Raw genomic sequence first — 14,853 nt, 5'->3', positions numbered from 1 at the left:
CGTGCGGCCAGTGGTTCCATCGCCAGGGCGAATAGAAGGGGAGATAGGGGGCACCCCTGTCTTGTTCCCCTGCTGATCGAGAAGCTCTCTGATATGACTCCCCCTGTTTTCACCCTGGCCTGTGGGTTAGTGTACAGAATGCGTACCCAGCGTGTAAATTGTGGGCCAATACCCATTAGCTGCATGGTGGCAAACAGAAAGTCCCATTCTAGTGCATCGAACGCTTTTTCGATCTCTAGTGAGATCACTGCTTCCTCAAATGCACTCGGGGGTGTCGCCCATTACACTCAGCAGCCTACGAATGTTGAGGAAGGTGTTACGTTTTGGGATAAATTCATTCTGATCCTCGTGTACCGGAGTGTGCATGTAGGGAGCTAACCTGTTGGCCAGGATTTTACCGAGTATTTTGCAGTCTAGGTTTAGCAGGGACAGGGGTCTGTAGGACTTGACGTCAGTGGGGTCGCGCCCCTGCTTCGGGAGGACCACTATCATTGCCTCCCTCATTGTGGGGGGCAGAGTCCCATTAACCCCTGCTTCTTCAATTACTTTTAGTAGGATGTGTGTTAAGGTGTTTCGCAAAGGTAGAATAGTATTCTGATGGCAAGCCGTCTGCCCCTGGGGCTTTATTCCTGGGTAATTGTTCAAGGGCCTTGTTGAGTTCTCCTGATGTGATGGGGGCCTCTAATGTCTCTCTGTCAGTGTGAGTAAGTTGGGGCAGAGAGGAGTCTGCTAGAAAAGACCTGAGCTGTTGGGGAGTGCATGATGTGCGTGTAGCGTATAGTTGTGTGTAGTATTCCCTGAACACATCGTTTATTTTTTCCTGCATGGTTGCTAGTGCGCCTGCACCTATCCCTATTGCCCCAATTGGAGGGCGTTGCCGGTCCTCCCGCAGGAGCCATGCGAGTAGCCTACCCGATCTATCGCCTTCCGCTTGTAGTCTAGTCAGGTGGTATTTGTAGTCATGAAGGCGTAGTGTGGCGTCGGCGGTTGCATATTCTGCACGCGCATCTTTTAATGACGTGTATGGCGTTTCATTGCGGGCAACTGCATTTTCTAGTGCTCTTAGTTTCTTCTCCAGCTTACTAACCTCTGCATGGAGTGTGCGTCTCAACCCCCATGTAGTAGAGATACAGTGTCCACGAATCACTACTTTGTGTGCGTCCCACTCCACTGCTCTTAAATCTGTGGTGCCAGTATTTAATTCCCAATACTGTTTTAGCGCTGTTCTCAGTGTGTCTGTAAATGCTGGGTCCTGTAGGGCTTCCACTTGTAGTCTCCAAGTTGGGATCACTTGACGCTTCCTGCCCCAGTCCAGAGTTATTTTAAGCGGTGAGTGGTCTGATAGTGTCTTAGCTAGGTATTCAATCCCGCTGGTTGCTGTGCAAATTTCCTGAGTACCCCATAGTAAATCTATCCTAGTGTGCACCTTATGTGGTATTGAGTAAAATGAGTATTCCCTGTGTTGTGGGTGCTTCATGCGCCATATATCATGGAGGCCCATGTCACTGGCCCATGTTGGCAATGGGCGCCTGGGACATCTGTTGGCTGCTAGGTGTGTGGGGGGTTAGACCTGTCCAGTGCCGGGTCCGGCGTACTGTTGAAGTCTCCACCCCATATGGCGGGTGTTCCGGGGTTCATTAATAATGCTGGGGTGAGCGTGCTCAGAAACTCGGGCAGCGCATTGTTGGGGGCATATACCCCTATGAGTGATAATTGTTTGCCGTCTAATTTACCCTCCACTACCACATACCTGCCTTCCTGGTCTATCCTATATGATGTTTGGAGAAAGGGGACACTCCCTGCTATCCATATAAGGACCCCCCTCGAAAAAGTTGAGTAAGATGTGCCTACAATCTGTCCTCCCCATTTACTCCACAGTTCTTGCAAGTCTGGGTCCCGCAGGTGGGTTTCTTGTAGGATTGCGATATGTGTGCCCTGGCGTTTAAGTCGTGCATGCACCCTGGACCTTTTGCTTTGGGTCCCGAGTCCCCTGACATTCCAGGTGACTATGTCATATTTGTGTGTGTTGTGGGCTGTAAGTTGGGCCATGTTCATTTTGTGTGAGTGTGTCTGGCACTCTGCCCCCCGATAGGACCCGATTGGTTTCTCCTGCCCTCGCCGCTGCAGCGGCCCGGCCCCCCGCTCCCGGCCATGTATCCTGTGTTGTGCGCAGACCTGTAGTGTACAAACTAGTAATTACCCTCTTTCCCTCCCCAGCTGGATCCCGTCCCCAACTGTAAACTAGCAACAAGCTACGCACCCCGTTGGGGTGCGACCTGGGCTGTGTCCATGTGGATGTCTGCGGGGGAGCAATAGTACTATCCGGGTGCGGCTCATTGTAGGGGCTCGCATCCTTCTGCAGACGCGGTCTGTGGGTGATTTGGGGCGCCCCCAGGGCGCGGCGATCCGTCCCCCTCCCTGCCGCGCACCGCCGCTAATTACGCGCAATCTGAGTAAAGGAGTTATCTCCAAGAGCAGAGAAATAAGGATACATAAGTTCAGGTGATGTGTCCACCCACTTCCAGTGGGACACGCAATGTTCAGTTCTACTCTCCAACTGTGGCCCGCTGGGGGGGGGTGGGTCGGTGACACTCGTTCAAAGTGTATCTGTGGACCGGGGTGAGCTCCGGGCCCCTCAGTTCCTCCGTTAATGTGGAATCCGAGCTTATCAAGTCCGACTCCGAGCCTTCCTCCTGGTGGGTCCTGAGAGTCTCGAAGGAGTTCTGTGTCAGCAGGGGAGTTTCTTTCAAGGCCCTAGCTCTCTCTTCTGCAGCCTGTTTCTCCGTGGGTTGACCCCTAGTGCGCCTCTTGGAGCGTTTCCGTGACGATATCGTTGACCAGTTCTCGTCGGTGCCGGTTGTTTCTCGGGGTGGGCGATCCCCTTAGCGTGCATCCATGTCCAAGCGTCCTCTGGTGAGGTGAACACGTGGGTGCGTTCATCTGTTAGTACTCTTAATTTGGCGGGGAATAATAGTGCATACTTTATATCATGTTCACGGAGACGTTGCTTTATTTGGGCAAAGGAGTTGTGTTGTCTTTGCACTTCTTGAGTGAAGTCTGGATAAGCGTGAACAGTTGAGTCCTCGTATTTGAATGGGCCTTTGTTGCGAAACTGTTGCAGTATCGCATCCCGGTCTCTAAAGTTCAGGAACCTGGCTATCAACGGTCTTGGGGGTTGGCCCGGCACTGGGGGGCATCCAGGAATCCTGTGTGCTCTTTCCACTGAATTTTTTTTCGATAGGGCTCCATTCAGGACCTCTTTAATTAACCAGTGTTCCAGCAAAAGCTCTGAGTTTTGATCCAATGATTTTTCAGGGAATCCGAGAAACCGTATGTTGTTACGGCGGGACCTGCCCTCCGCCTCCTCTGCTCTTCTCAGCAGTGTTTTTACCTCTAGATCCAGGCGGAGAATTTGTTTGCGGTGGCCTACTCTAAGAATGTTCAGATCTTGCGATACTGTGTCTATCCTGTTCTCCAATGAAATTTTAGTGTCCATGATTGCCTGTAGTACTTTCTCGAATTGTGAGGAGTGGGCCAGAAGCGTGGATTCCAGCGACTGCAAAGTGGGTATGGGTTGTTGATCGCCAGGCGCTGGTCCATGCGCGTTCCGGTCCTGACTCCTCGCTGATTTGGACCTCCCGGCCATTTTGTCTTGTCTGGTGTGTGCTTGTTCCTCTCGCACCCACGCGATCTCCCACGTTCCCTGGGTTGGTCGAGCAGGGGGGGCTGTGTATCCTCACGGGTCAGCGCCGGTGCGCGTTTCAATTTTTTTAGATTTTGGCCCTCCTGGTATTCTTCAAGTTGGGTTCTTGCTCAGGCGGGCAGGGGCTACCTACCACCAGGCCCCCCAACCAGCATGGGCGGAAGGGAGGCGGAGGGCGGGGGTGCAAGGCCCGCAGGCCCAAGTAGTTCTGCAGCTGGCTAGGGCAGCCCAGGGCCTGGGTGAGGGCTCCCCGCCCTCTCAATGTCAGCCGCCATACACCCGTTTCACTGTCTGGGTCACCGTGCGGGGTTCAGATCCCAGTGTCAGGGGAGGGGTGGCGGCCATAGCTTCCTGAAGAGGGCACCTCCACCGTGGCCCTCGGCCGGACGGAAATTTCTGGGGCCGCCAACAACAACCGGCGGGGGGGCACAGGGAGCGGATCTCCCCTCCGTCTCCGAATCACCGGCGCCCCGGGAGCGCCTCGTGGATTTACCCCCGCGGCCCCTCTAGACCGAGGGGGGCGCGTCTTTCTGCCGGTCCGTATATCAGAGGGGGCAACCCCGGGGGTCCCTGGCCGTTAGTCCTCTGCTGCTCTGTTCCCCCCCACGCCGGCGGTGGGGGGGGGATCTCCAGCGAGAGAGGGGGGGAGAGAGGGGAAGCCCAGGGTAGTGCAGGGCCCAGATGTGGGCTTGCTGCCCTCCCAAGGTGGGGTCCCCCTGCCGCCGCACACCCACCTCACCGTCCGGGCTCCAGGACGGAGTTCCGATCCTCGCCGCGAGGGAAGATGGCGGCTGCGGTTCTCAGTGCAGCGTTGTTTTTCGACAGCCTCTCTTCTCGGCCGCTCGACCGCCTCCAGAGCCGCCAGCGAGGGGAGAGAAGCTCCCAGAGCGGGTCCCTCCTTCACACCAGGATGTCAGCGTCCCAGGGGCGCCCTGCAGCTATTTGGTGGCGAGCCCGAGATGGAGCGCTTTGTTAAGTGTCCTTCCCGGTCGCCATCTTGGCTCCTCCCCAAGACAATGGGAGAGTTAGTTGTGTGGAAGATGTGAACATGAATCTGAGTGAGAAGCAGCACTAAATAGTATACTTGATACTTGAGTAGGGTTTCTGAGATGTAATTGGGAATCCCTCCAAAACAGAATTATATTCAAGGACTTCAAACCTACTCTTAGGGGACACAAACTTTCATTTTCGGCTTGCTCATCCTAAATTTACCATGGCCGACCCACTGCTCTCTGTTTACCCTTAAAGCACAGTCTTCAGTTGAGACAGTGGGGGGCGGGGATGAGAAAGAGGTAGAAGAGGGCCTTTACTGCCCAGAAACACACATGCCATGGATAGTGGGTAGGGATTTTAACTGCTTAGCAGATGAGAATCTGGACCACTCCACAGCACTACTGGTGTGCTACCCCATACTCAGGTTTACACACGATTTTACATCCTGGATTGATAACTGGGAGTCTTGAAAACAAACTCCGTACAATGGTGGGCTCTATCCGTATTCTGGAACAGGGGCTGCACTCTACCTAACCAGATGGGGTGGCCCTCTGTGATGCCAGGGACAAACATACATAGGCTCAGACACATCTGAATGCACTCACCCACCCTGAATACCCATGAACAGGACCATCAATCAATCAGCCTTTTGTAAAGCGCAACACTATCACCTCTAGGGGTATCTGGGCTCTGAGGTTGCTGCGTCTGCATCGAAAAGCCAGGTCTTGAGTTGCTTTCTGAAGTTTGCTAGGGAGGATGCCATTTAGAGGTGGAGGGGGAGGTCATTCTAAGCTTTAGCGGCGATGTAGGAGAATGTGCGGCCCCCGCTGTGTGTGCGATGGATGCAGGGGACATGTGCGAGGGTGAATGAACTTGAGTGCCAGTGTCTCGAGGGAAGATGAAAGTTCAGCCGGTGGTTGATATAGGGCGGTCCTAGTTTGTGGAGGGCTTTGGAGGCATGTGTGAAGGTCTTGAACTTGCATCTTTTCTGGACACGAGGCCCGTGGAGTTTCCTGAGGTGAGGAGTGATGTGGGTATGCTATGGGAGGTCCAGGATGAACCTGGTTACTGTGTTCTGTATTGTCTGGAGTCCTCTGAGGATCTGGGAGGAGATACCGGTGTAGAGCGCGTTGCCAAAGTTAAGGGGGCTGGTGATGAGGGCTTGTGTGACAATCTTTCTGGTATTTACTGGGATCCATCTGAAGATCTTGCGGAGCATGCAGAGGGTGTGGAAACAGGAGAAGGCGACTGTGTTCACTTCTTGTTTCATGGTCTGTTGGCTGTCCAGGATTATGCCAAGGTTGCAAGTGTAGTCAGTCGGTATGGGAGTGGGTCTAAGTTCTCCTGGCCACTAGCTGTGGTCCCAAGCGGAGTTGTTCTTTCCAAAGATCAGTGCCTCAACTTTGTCGGAGTTCAGTTTGAGGCCGCTGTCTCTCATCCAGTCGGCTATGTCGGTCATGGTGTTGCGGAGGTTGGTTTTGGTGTTAGAGGAGTCTTTGGTGAGCGAGAGGATGAGCTGAGTGTCGACAGCATAGGAGATGATGTTGAGTCCGTGGGATCTGACGATGTTGCGAGGGGGGGGGGGGTCAGGTAGATGTTGAACATCGTGGGGCTGAGCGATGATCCTTGGGGCACCCTGCATATGGTGTTCTTGGAAGCAGAGGTGAAGGGAGGAAGGCAGATGGTCTGGCTGCAACCTGAGAGGATCGAGGTGATTCACTTGAGGGCGTGTTGTTGAATGCTGATGTTGTGGAGTCTGTTGATAAGGATGTGATGGGTGACGGTGTTGAATGTTGCAGACAGGTCGAGGAGAATCAAAGCCACTGTTTCCCCTTTGTCGATGAGGGTTCTGATGTCGTCTGTTGCGGTGATGAGCGTGGTCTCAGTGCTATGGTTGGCCCAGAAACCTGATTGTGATGCATCGAGTAGGTGGTTTAGTTCTAGGTGGTCAGCAAGCTGTCGTTGATGGCCTTCTCGAGTACTTTGGCTGGGTATGCGAGCAGGGAGATCAGCTGGTAGTTCTTGGGGTCACTGGGGTCTGCTGAGGGCTTCTTTAAGGGAGGTCTGATGTTTGCGTGCTTCCATCTGTCCGGGAAGGATGGTGTGGAGATGGAAGTGTTGAGAAGGTTGGTGAGTTCAGTACTGATTATGTTAGACCCAAGGTTGAAGAGATGGTGGGGGCAGGGGTCAGTGGATGCCCTGGAGTGGATGAAGGACATTATGGTAGCGGTGGTCTGGACATTGAGTGGGGACCAGGTGGTTATGGCTGGGCTGGGGTTCGCTGGTTGGATGAGGTTGTCGAGGCTGAACGAAGTGGTTGAGGGTTAAATTTGTAGATGTTACAATCTTGCTGTGGAAGTAGTCAGATAGTGAGTCGCAGAGTTGTTGGGAGGGATGTGATGTGTTTTCTGTGGTAGTCGGGTTGGAGAATTCCTAGATGATCTTGAAGAGTTCCTTGGTGTGGTTGGCTCTGGCATCTATGCGATCCGTGATGGCTGTTCTTGGTGGAGAAGTTGTGGACGAGCTGGTCGAGGTTGGCTGATGTGTCAGGTACTGTGGTGCTGAGAGCCTGTGTCCATTGGTTCTTTTCCCCAGCTGTGGTGGGTGCCGCTTTGGTGATGGTGTGCTGGGTCTTGGAGCTGGTGAAGTGGACGATTGTGTGGTCGGTCCAGGAAAGTGGTGGGTGCCGCTTTGGTGATGGTGTGCTGGGTCTTGGAGCTGGTGAAGTGGACGATTGTGTGGTCGGTCCAGGAAAGTTCCGTGGTGTGGGTAAATTTGATTCTGTCACTGGAGGAGAGGATGGTGTCGAGGGTGTGTCCGGCTCTGTGGGTGGGTTATGAGACTAGTTGGGTGAATCCAATGTTGAGGTTTTCCTGTAGAGATGTGTAGTAGGGGTCCCCATTGTGGAAGTTGAGGTCGCGGAGTAGCATGTAGTGGAGGGAGTTGATTGCGAGGAGGTGATGATGTTGCTGAGGGTGTCGCAGAAAGCTGTCAGGGGTCCTGGTGGTCTGTATGTGGACGTACCTCTTATGGTTGTCTTGGCGTTGATGTGTAGTAGGAAGTTAAGGTGCTCCATGACAGGCCTTGGGTCGTCGTTTGTGGCGGAGCATTGGATGGTTTCCTTTAATACTATGGCGATTCCTCCACCGTGCTTATGGGGGCGGTCCCGGTGTATCCTCTTGCATCCATCAGCGGTGATTGTGACTATGTTGGCGTGAGCCATGTTTCAGTGATGAAGGCAATGTCTGGGGTGAGGGTGGTGATGGTGCTACAGATTTCCATGGCATGTATGCTGAGGGAGTGGGCATTGAGCAGGATGTAGTGTAGCGGTTATGGGTTGATGGTGGTCTTCTGGGAGGTGGTGGTGTTGGGTCTTGTGTGGGTAGGTGGTCCTGTGAGGTAGGAGATGCAGCAGCAGTGCTAGGCAAAAGGTATTTCGGTGGAGCGCTAGTAAGACGTGCAGCAACAGGAGACTTGGCAGCCGGTGTTAAGGACCAGGAGCTAGTCTGTGGAGTAGCGGTGGATGGTGGGAGGATCAGGGGTCCTGGTGCTGGGCACTGTCCAAGTGCAGATGGGCTTGCTTTTAGTGCACCTTTGGCGTGCGCACCCGCTGCACAGTTGTGCAGCGAGTGCCATTAAGTAGGTCATTGAGTAGGAGGGATGCTGGGGGGCGGGAGAGGTTACAGAGTGCAGGAGAATGGCGGGACACAGTGGGGCCTGAAGAGGGGTAGCAAAAAGAGCAGGAAGCACAAAGGGGAGGTGACGTGGGCATGAAACAGTGCAGCAGCAGCGCAAAAGAGACTAAGGGAGCAGTAGACGCTGAATAGCAGTGTGGGGAGAGGTGGTGGGACTTGCTCTCCCACCAAGTAGAAAGGGGGAAGGCAAGCAAACTACTAGCATGGCTGTTGCATTCTGAAGGTAGAGATACACCTATTATATGCATCAGGAGCAGAGCAGGGGTGGAGGTGCATACACAACTCAACATATTTGAAGATTTCACACAATATTACGAGAGCATGTATTGACTGCATGACCAGGCAACAGAGGAGGGGATTGCGGCGTTCATGGGCATGGCTGAGCTGCAGCACTATCAAAGACCTGGCAAGGAACAAAATCCCAAATACTGATGGACTCCCAGCCAAGTTCTACCCTAAGTATGCAGTGGAACTCGCATCAACTTGGAGGACCTCTATAAAGAAGGGATGCATAGGGGAGTGCTCCTGGACACCACTAAGGAGGCACTTTTTGTCTCTATCACGAAGCCAGGGAAGGCAGCGATGGAGGCATCCTTGTATAGACCCCTCTCAATACTTGAGAGGGGCAATAAGCATTTTCTATGAATGTCTGCATGTATAAACTGTATGTATGCCTAGCTATCTTTACCCACAGGCTGATTGCGACTTTACTGTCTGGGCAAGTGAGGGTATGAATGACCTCGTTTTTGTGGAAGGAAATGTATGGATTACTTTTTCTAAGTGAAAGTAAATATGATAGGGAAGGGGCACAGGTGCAGAGGTGGCGGAAAACTAGAGTTCTGTTCTAGATGACTTCAGCATATGTCTTCTGATAGCCATTCACTGATGCCCCCTGGGGAGTGTAGAAAAGATGAACTGGAAGAGTGGGAGTTAGGGTAATAAGTGTGAAAGATCTCATTCGGGGACAAGAAACAAAAAAGTGGAAGAAGGGAGAGAGCCTAAGAAGAGCATGGTGCCTTAGACTAGGCGTGATGGATAGGAGGGGCGGTGCAGCTGACCTGATGGAGAACATGGTACACAAGAAGGGAGTGGGGATTCTAGAAGGAAGGGGGGTTGGCAGAGTGCGGTGTGCTGGGATTTGAGTGGGGAAACACAGCACTAAGGGGGCGATGTGTGAAGCAGACAGAGGGACTCTAGAACATTTCAAGTTGCCAGTGCCACCTGCTCAGTATTTTACCAACATGACTGATGAAAATCGGCAAAAGTCATTATTTACTCTATCAAATGTTAATTTAAACAGCAAGTACAAGAAGAAATCACAACAAAGCAAACTGAGGCTGCGTTGCCGTCTTACAAATAGAATACTGAGCAATTTACACTGAATCGTTTTTCGTTTTAAAGTACCATCTCTTGGCCTTCCAGAATGTTCAAACATGAACATTTTGGGTGTAGGCTGCATGGATTCAGATATTTAAAAAAAATCTCTGGCACGGTACTCTGACACACGAGGGTTTTATTTGCATTCATTCTCCTGAATATGGCACGCCATTTTGAAGGCCTTGAAGTTCAGTGTGCCACCCGCAACACCTTTCTTGCCGATGAGGATCAGGCACACGTGGTTGATTCTTATGATGGCAACGCTCTGTGTCTCTTTGCCAGTCTTTTCTGGCATGGTCCGAAGGTCCATGCAGTTGAAGCCAGGCTGGTACAGATGGTCTCTAATCACCATGCAACGCTGGCCGCCAAGCATTAGTCCTACAGCGTGAAGGCAGCTCCTGTTACAATCTACCACATTACACATCTCACAATAGGTGAGGTTCTCTAGAAGCCCTCTGGGGTGTGCTGCGAGAAGCTCACAGTCGCAGGCGCAGAAGATTGCAGCATCCTGGCACAGATCATCTTCCATCAACAAACGGATGTAGTTTTGCCATTTTGCCATTTGTCAGTAGATTGGGTGCCTTTATTACACAATATGTAGCCGCGAAAGTTCCTCGTAGGGGATCATAAGGTAGTATTTCCATATCCCCAGTGTTTGCCACAGGGATTTATACTCTCTGTATCTTCAACCCGTTCCAGCCTGCATGATCTACCCACTGTTGACTCAAACATGGCCTTCACGTGCCCAGTCGAGTGAAATAGTTGTATCCATGGAAAGATGGCCTTGATTCCAGGCTTGGTGACGAGGGGAGGTTTAGGTTGAAACCAGGAGACTGAAGCTGCAGGTGTTTCAGCAGTCCCTCGTGTCTGCCTGTACACAGCCTCTCCAGCTGTTCAAGCTAGAAGAATTATGTCATACTCTTCCTATGACGTCACAGTGGCTGACTGCCCTTGAGTCCTGTCTCGCTACCCTCAAAGGGCCCATTATTTTGGATGGGCTAAAGACTGGCTGATTTAGAGACTTGATACCAGACTGCCCTCCTGGTGAGCAGAGCACATACAACTTGAAATCCATTATTTGTGGCCCTTACATGGTTTCGTGTGATGTGGCCCAGCATTCATTATTTCAGTTTTGGCCACCCACTGCTTACATGCTAATGTATACAAACACTATGCTGAGGTTTAAAATGCAGGCATCTTCGCCGTGTTTACAGGCTTGTGATCACTGGATATTTTTGCTAAAGTTGAATTCCACCAAAACACGAGTCTACTTGACTCGCAAACATACTGATAATAGGGCATTGACTTACTTTTTCGGTTTGGCCACCCTGAATTACATGTTGCTCATCGTCTGCCAAGTCTTAAAGGTCAATTTATAAAGCTGGATGGGGTCTGTTTGGAGGGGCATAAAAGACAGTAATTGGAAATAGCATGTTCAGATTTTACAACTACTCTATACAGAATAACTCAGGCCCATATTTATACTTTTTTGCACCACATTTGCGTCTTTTTTTGACGCAAAATCGGTGCAAACTTACAAAATACAATTGTATTTTGTAAGTTTGCGCTGCTTTTGCGTCAAAAAATTACGCAAATGCGGCGCTAAAAAAGCATAAATATGGGCCTCAGTCTCTTGCCTGAGTTGCATCCATGTCATTTTTTCAATCATATTTTATTGGATGAACAATTTTATTGCGTTTTTCGAAGCAATAACAATGCACCACAGGATACGCTGATAGTACAACCACTTTGGGCATCACAGGACAGTAATGTACTGGCCACAGAAAAGGGGCATCAGCTTGTGACAGGTACACTGCAGGCACACACAGCAGAGCACATGCTTTTTAGTCCAATTGTCCCAACCATTTCCCCCACACTTGGCCGTGTTTCTTAGGGCAGCCACGCCGCTCCTGCTTAACGCATGAGTCCACATCTTGCCTCCATCACAACAGATTTTGGGGGGCGAGGGTGTGGATTTTGTTTATAGCTTGTGGCAATATCACACTTGGCCTCCAGGAGTGCGGTCTCCAGGAAGGACTTGTCTTCCCTTGAGCTCCCAGAGCCCTCCATCACCCCAAAGTGTGATCATTAATGAAAAGAGATCCACCTCCCAGCCTAGAACATTGGTCAGATCTGTTACCACGGCAGCCAAGTAAACCTGGAACCTGGGGCAGGACCACACCATATGAAGGAAATCGGCGGGGTGTGTGTACAACGGGGGTAGGCAGGTGTAGGTAGGGCTCCTGCTCGGTACTGCTGGGTCGGGGCTAGGTGTGCACAATGGAGGTAGTAAGTCTGGATCAGATGTAGTCTAGAGGAGATAGCAAGGACCCGAGGGCCATCAGTGCGTCTTGCCAGTCCGGTCCTTCCATTGGACCCAGCTACCCCTCCCAGCGAGTCCAGAGATGATCCAGCGACCCCCGGGAATTGACGATCAGTGTGCTGTAGATTTGGGAAATTCCCCCTTTCACAGGGCACCCATAAGCAGTTTAGCCTTCAACTGACTGAATTCCTGGAGAGGGGCATCTTGGGGCATATGCTCCTGGAGTGCGTATCGTAGCTGTAGGCATTTGTAAAATTTTGTAGATGTGTGTGTATGTGTTTTTAACACCTTGGAAGGATCGCATGTGGGTCCCAGACCATACGTCTCCGAGCAATGTTATACCGATGAGGTCCCATCTCCTGAAGACCTCCAGCACCGGCACCTCTTGGAGCCAGCCACCATGCCAGGGGGAGGGTCTGTTGGGCGTCTGTCACCACGGCTATGGTGCGGCAAAGCCCTCCTTGAGAGAAAGACCTCTTTGGACACTCCCGGAATGGCAGCAGCAATAAGGGAACCATAGAGCAAGAGCAGGACCATGAGCTAAACCCCAAACCTGTCACTTCCAAATGGTAGGTGGGGTCAGACCACCCCAAAGAGAACCAGTCTTTGAACACAAGCAATTGGGGGGCAAGCTAATATAAGTAGAGATTGGTCAACCCCAGTCCTCCCACAAATCAGGCCTCTTGACAATGGGTCAGAGTCGGGCAGGACCTCGACTTCCTCATATTTTTAAATGGAAACACAAATTCATAAAATGGCTTCACAAAAAATAACAGTATCCTATTTCTTCTTTACACGGTTTTATGTTTTTTTTCCTTGTGTGTCACAACAGAACAATGCAGATCTGTGAGCTTGTATCTTCTCATGTCCCATGATGTCCTATTTAGGTTCATTCTTTCAAAGCCTCTATGTCCTTAACTTTCATCTGCTCCCATCTGAACGCCCTTTGGCACAGCATTTTGAGCAGCACCGGCTGAGCTTTCAAATGTATGCGAACAACACAAAAACCTACTTCCACCTGGAAACAGTCTAGAGAATCCATCAACTTATCTATGATTGGACTATGTGTGTTCCACTGGATGAAGGAGTGTGTCCCATTAAATGAACAGTGCCAATACTGAGATCCTTGTAATCGTATAGTCAAATGCCAATTTACAACCTTGTCACTGGCACCAAGGTCTTGGTACCCCTCCTTTCAACTCAGCAAAAGTAGGGTAATCTTGTTGATGCCGTATTCTATAGGGTAGAATGTTTCCCTTCTTGGAACATTACTCCACTCCTCCACATAGACCATGGGAAACGGTCTTAACAATGCGGGCTGAGCCACGTGTGCCGTTTCCCCGCAAGCTTAACCTGAACCACACATTAGCGTGGTGTCTGCTTTAACCATGCATGTGCCTTAACAACGCATGTGCGTGGCTAAGGCAGACAGCGTGCTCTAGTTGTTCCAGGAGCAGGAAGAGAAAGCAATGGGAATGTTAAGTAGGGATGAGGCTAGGTTTTTTGGGGGTGGCGGTAGTTTTAGGGCCGGATTAGTATTTTTTTTTTTTTTACACGGAGGTAGTCGTGTTACTTTTTTTTAGGCAGGTAGCAGGTTTTTAGGTACTGGGACCCGGTTTGGGGGTACTTTTGAGGGGTGGCGTGGCAGTTTTAGGGCTCAGGGCGGCAGGGAGTCAGGTTATCTTTGTATTTTTATTTTTTTCACAGGAGGGCAGATGCGTTATTTTTTTAGGCAGGTAGGGTTTGGGGGGTACTTTTGAGGGGTGGAGGCAGTTTTAGGGCTCGGGGGGTAGTCGGGTTATTTATTTATTTATTTTTTATGGGGGAAGTAATGTTACTTTGGGCTCAGGGCAGAGGGGAGTCGGGTTATTTTTTATTTTTTTTGACCGGGTGGGCTAGTCATTTTTTGGGGGGTAGGGTTTTATGACTCAGGGTGGGCAGGGCTTGGGGTAGTTTAAGGGTTGGGGTAGGGTTTTAGGGTTCAGGGCTGGAGGGAAGGGGCAGTTTGCAGGGCTAGGGGCAGTTTTAGGGCTCAGGGAGAGGGGGCTGGGGTCACAGTAGCTTTAAGTTGGGGGCAAGAATTTAGGCATTATGAGGGGGGTCAGGGTAGTTTCAGGGGCAGAGTGAGATTCTTTTTAGGGCTCAGGGCTGGGGGTGTTTAGGGCTAATGGCGGGGGGGAAGGGGCAGTTTTAAGGGCTGGGGTGGGGTGTTAAGGCCAAGGGCGGGGAGGTATTTACCTTGCATCTTCCTTTGCCATACATGCTTTTACAACAGAATTCATTGTAAAGGCATGCGTGGTAAAGATGCAGCTGTTCTTAAGACCGCATTATTCTGGTATGTGTGCTTTAGGCATGCGTTCTTCCATCATACAACTAACCCACATGCCATAGATGACGAGGGTACCTGTCTTGGCATGCCACAACTACTGTAAGAACATTTAATCTGATTTTCCTAAGAAACTCATTGCTGCCTTCAAAGACTCCGGAACTAGGCAACTGTGTCTTAATCTTCAGCCATTGGGTTCCTGGATATGCCAGGAGTAATGGTCAGGTCCCCTCTACATTGTCCACAAAGGATACTGCACCTAAGTACCAGAACACCCACAGAAACTGACATATCACTAGCTCCCACCCATGGACGTTCGTTCAACGTCCATCCATCTGCTTACACTACAATCCTTTAAGAGGGCCAAACACAGAGGCAGCTCAGCGGAGTATGAGAGCAGAAACTCTGGAATACCTTTAGCCATAAACTTGAGAAC

The 14,853-nt window shown here is 51.0% G+C and overlaps 1 pseudogene; it reads right to left on the bottom strand.

The window, feature by feature from the left end:
- Positions 1 to 9,904: 9,904 nt before the first annotated feature.
- LOC138265117 (profilin-1 pseudogene) lies at positions 9,905 to 10,330 on the bottom strand (annotated as a pseudogene).
- Between the last annotated feature and the right edge of the window lie 4,523 nt (positions 10,331 to 14,853).

The sequence above is a fragment of the Pleurodeles waltl genome, chromosome 11 (genome assembly GCF_031143425.1).
Source record: "Pleurodeles waltl isolate 20211129_DDA chromosome 11, aPleWal1.hap1.20221129, whole genome shotgun sequence".
NCBI classification, from domain to species: domain Eukaryota; kingdom Metazoa; phylum Chordata; class Amphibia; order Caudata; family Salamandridae; genus Pleurodeles; species Pleurodeles waltl.
The sequence above is the reverse complement of the archived record's forward strand: the minus strand, read 5'-3'. Positions and strand labels throughout refer to the sequence as shown.